We start from the raw sequence: 3,735 nt of genomic DNA, 5'->3' as shown, positions 1-3,735 counted from the left end.
CTGAAAGAAGCCCGTCGTATATATATATATGTGTATGTATGTGTGTGTGTATGTTTGTGTGTCTGTGTTTGTCCCCCAACCAACATCGCTTGACAACCGATGCTGGTGTGTTTATGTCCCCGTCACCTAGCGGTTCGGCAAAAGAGACCGATAGAATAAGTACTAGGCTAACAAAGAATAAGTCCCGGGGTCGATTTGCTCGACTAAAGGCGGTGCTCCAGCATGGCCACAGTCTGAATCAAGTAAACGAGTAAAAGAGTAAGAGTATCTTTGTGCGCATGTGCATATCTACATGTGTGCGTGCGCGTGTGTGTATATGTATGTCTGCATGATGCATGTATCTATGTATGTGTATGTATGTAATACTTTTCGCAGTGTTGTAAAAACGGGACTTGATCTAAAAGCAAATTTTGTATGAAATTGTTACGTGTAACAGGTATTTCGCCTGTTAAAAATTTACTAAAGTCTGTTTTTGTTTATTTCTTAACTGTGTACTATGTTATGAAAAGCAAAAACGTTTCGTCACTGAAACAGTTCACGTGCAGTGGCCAATTATTGAATGACTGTTCCTTTGATCTAGAAAGTGTGGTGTATGTTTTTCGGGCAAATATCACATACTATTACAACCAATTGCAGTATTAAACAATGGAAGAAGTAAATTATTTCAGTTATGTAATGACTAATTTCGAACTAATAAGTTGTTAGAGATCTTATTACCCATAAATGGAGTTGTCAAACTGAGAAACGCGATCATGTACTGTAAAAGGCACTGAATTATTTATCAACACTAAAAACATACTAGAGTTACCAAGTTTCTTTCTGTGCATTGTACACATATGATATTGAAAACATGAACATTTTTTTTCTTTTTATATCTTCGAATATTACCCTCGAGGAATATGGAGACGCAGGCAGGAAAGCGGAGCATTTTCCAAGTGCAGTCGGATGTAGAGGATTTGTTGGATTCAGTGCGAGGCGACTGTTGTTATCGTTAGGCCTTACTCATTATAAAGTGAATACAACTATGAACGATATTCAAACCACAGTGGAAAAGTCTAGCCACTGTATCTGGTTAAAAACAGACAATGAGCGATGGCTAGAATATTCTTTTCTACTCTAGGGACAAATCCCGAAATTTTGGGGAAGAGGGTCAGTCGATTAGATCGACCCCATTACACAAGTGGTGATTAATTTACCGACCACGAAGGATGAAAGGCAAAGTGAACCTCGGTGGAATTTGAACTCAAAATGTAAAGACAGACGAAATACCGCTAAGCATTTCGCCCGACGTTGTCAACTGACGGGCTTAAAAAGGTGGAAATGTATCAAAAGCTAAGAATTTTCTGTAAAAGAAAGCCCCGATCGCATCCAAAACAAAATTAATTAAATATTTAAGTGAAAACAGGTGAATGACAAAAATATGATAAATGAATATGTCTTCACAAAATGATTATAGATAACACAAAAGTGAGTTTTATTTCAGATACTATAAATGCCTGTCTACATAGCAAAGCACTATATGCCTTCTAAGTGATAAAAAGATGAATTTTGAAACGTCTTTGAACGACCTTCAAGCAAAATCTTTGCTTTAGCAAAATTTAAAAATTGCCAAAAAACATTGTTTATTCAGAGATAAAACAATATTATTTTATTTTCAAAATGATAACTGCACTCATTTATAGATACGATTCCAACAATATCACCAAAGCCTGTTAAAAATATAACCCTAGCAATTTCTCTGCCTATTACAAAACTGTGTCTCCCAGTTAAAAATTAACTGTGAGAGTAGAAACTTAATGTTACATCGGAACAAAAGCTGTATGCTGCTTTCAGCGGTCATAAATATAATATCCTGGTTATGGCTGTTGTTGTTGGCACTCCGTCGCTTACGACGTCGAGAGTTCCAGTTGATTCAATCAACGGAACAGCCTGCTCGTGAAATTAACGTGCAAGTGGCTGAGCACTCCACAGACACGTGTACCCTTAACGTAGTTCTCGGGAATATTCAGTGTGACACAATGTGATAAGGCTGACCCTTTGAAATACAGGCACAACAGAAACAGGAAGTAAGAGTGAGAGAAAGTTGTGGTGGAAGAGTACAGCAGGGTTCGCCACCATCCCCTGCCGGAGCCTCGTGGAGCTTTATGTGTTTTTTTTCGCTCAATAAACACTCACAACGCCCGGTCTGGGAATCGAAACCGCGATCCTATGACCGCGAGTCCGCTGCCTTAACCACTGGGCCATTGCGCCTCCACCCTGGTTATGGACACAATTCCTAAAATAGAATGGTTCGATAATGACCACTTGCCTTTCTGAATAATATTGGCATCATGTTGGTAACTCTTAGAAATATACGATTACAACATTCGGATGTGATAATAATTAGTACTGGTATTTTGAGCAAAAAATCAGAATTCATATATTCTTAAAGGCACTTTTATTGATATTCATCGAAGACTTTCAACTAACAATAGCCTAAAATCATTAATTTTATCGGATTTTCTATAAGCTGAAAATAGGTCGAATATCGTAAAATATTCAATGATTCATCAGCAATCAAATTTACATTTTCAAAGCCAGATTTCTTGCTTTAGTGTGTTTCACACGTATGATACTGACGGAATGAAAATATCGTGGGATTTCGCTGTTGAAAGGATAAATATACAGAGTGACCGTGAAGTTTGTATACATAAGCGAAAGTGCATATTTTCAATAATTTTTTACAAGTACATTAATGAAAAACATTTCTAAAATGGTGCCCACCATTAGAGATACGAAGTTCGATGCTCTTTGAAAAATTCATAAGAACCCAATGCCGTAATTTCACATTTCCGTCAATTTTAGTACATTCATTCATGATGCATTCCTCCAGGTGGCGTTTAGGTAAACTATCAACAATTAGTCATTAATCATATACCGATGAATTTACAAATATCTTTTACATATAACTGTCACGTTGCTTTCCTAATTTATTTTCTGGATAATGGAGTGAGTGAAGCAAAAACACACACGGAAGCGGACAGTGTCACCCAAGATGTCACAGATTGTGACGAAAGATTTCCAGACAAAGGACTGGCGTCAAAATAATAAAAAATAATAAAATAAGAGTAATACAAGAGTGAAGAGTATATATATATAAATATATACTATATATTTGTATTAAGGAAGAAAATAAGTATACTTCAGTGCGTGTGTATGTGTGTGTATTTGCGTGTGTGTCGCATGTATGTGTGTGCTTGCATGTGTTGTGTGTATATGTGTGCATGTTTGCTCTAGTGTTGTATGTATGTGTGTGCGTGTGTATGAGGGTGTCCCTGATGTGATTCATTCAGTTTTAAAACACGTTCTCAAATAAAAGTCGACTCCATGAAACTGATGTACGTGTGAGTAAGTGAGTGTGTATGTGAGTGTGTTTGTGTGTGTCTGTGTATGCATGTACTACGTGACTGTATATATATATGTATATATATATATATTTCTGGACTGTTTTATTCTGAACTTTACACCCTCCGGCTGCAGCTCTCCTACCCACGGATTACACTGGACCCATCTTCTGATTGGAAATCGCCTCAATATACCACGACGTCTAAAACACTTTTGAACTTTTGAACTTTTCCACTTATGTAAACCTCCTTTATTACCTTTATCATCTTTATTTTTTCCTTTACTTTCCTTCACCTACCGTCTCTTCGTCTCCTTGTCTCCGTATTCTTTCTGTTGAAGAGCGTAGCTCTA

General features: G+C 37.0%; 1 protein-coding gene and 1 long non-coding RNA gene across 14 annotated transcripts in view; one reads left to right on the top strand and one right to left on the bottom strand.

The window, feature by feature from the left end:
- Positions 1–3,735, bottom strand: part of LOC106871985 (FMRFamide receptor) — a 337,948-nt gene that overhangs the window by 11,518 nt on the left and 322,695 nt on the right. The window lies entirely within an intron of this gene.
- The window catches only part of LOC128248163 (uncharacterized), a 51,365-nt gene that overhangs the window by 20,062 nt on the left and 27,568 nt on the right, over positions 1–3,735 (top strand). The window contains exon 1 of one of the 2 annotated variants that reach the window (XR_008264461.1): positions 3,184–3,623. The exons of the other annotated variant lie outside the window; for it this stretch is intronic. This is a non-coding gene — a long non-coding RNA (uncharacterized LOC128248163). Of the gene's footprint in view, positions 1–3,183; positions 3,624–3,735 lie in introns of those variants that run through there. 2 annotated transcript variants of the gene reach the window in all.

Source organism: Octopus bimaculoides, chromosome 6 (genome assembly GCF_001194135.2).
Source record: "Octopus bimaculoides isolate UCB-OBI-ISO-001 chromosome 6, ASM119413v2, whole genome shotgun sequence".
In the NCBI taxonomy this organism is placed as follows: domain Eukaryota; kingdom Metazoa; phylum Mollusca; class Cephalopoda; order Octopoda; family Octopodidae; genus Octopus; species Octopus bimaculoides.
The sequence above is the reverse complement of the archived record's forward strand: the minus strand, read 5'-3'. Positions and strand labels throughout refer to the sequence as shown.